Raw genomic sequence first — 522 nt, 5'->3', positions numbered from 1 at the left:
CTGCTGCAAACTCACCTCTCTGTGGTTTTCATTTCTGACAATGCACAGGACACTTCATCAAAGGGGATTTTAGACTTTCAGTAGCTGTATTATTTTTGAAAAGCTTAATTGTGGAATAATTTGTATGTAATTAGATTTATAGCATAGTTTGATAAATTTGCATAAAATAAGTGATATGTGACCATCCACATGCACTTCAAGCATGAGAGTGTTTCTTTCACTTGTAAAATTCCCCTCATGCTCCTTATATTAATTAATGCCTGACCTCCACTCCCAGCAACTGCTTAACTGTTTTCTGATGGAATAATTTGGAAATTGCATATGATTTAGAAACATTAAAGCCCTGTCTATCCTACCATGGAAAAGGAAAAATGTGTCACTGGTTCTATTACTAAGTGCAATGTCTTTGAAATTCAAGTGGTACTGTCCTTTGATTGAAAGTGTCACTCCACATGTGAGCACAACATAGTTTATCCATTCACCAACTTTATGCACATCTTCATGACTTCCGTTTTTTTCTTT

Source organism: Nannospalax galili, unplaced genomic scaffold, assembly GCF_000622305.1.
Source record: "Nannospalax galili isolate Female #2095 unplaced genomic scaffold, S.galili_v1.0 scaffold799, whole genome shotgun sequence".
In the NCBI taxonomy this organism is placed as follows: Eukaryota; Metazoa; Chordata; class Mammalia; order Rodentia; family Spalacidae; genus Nannospalax; species Nannospalax galili.
The sequence above is the reverse complement of the archived record's forward strand: the minus strand, read 5'-3'. Positions refer to the sequence as shown.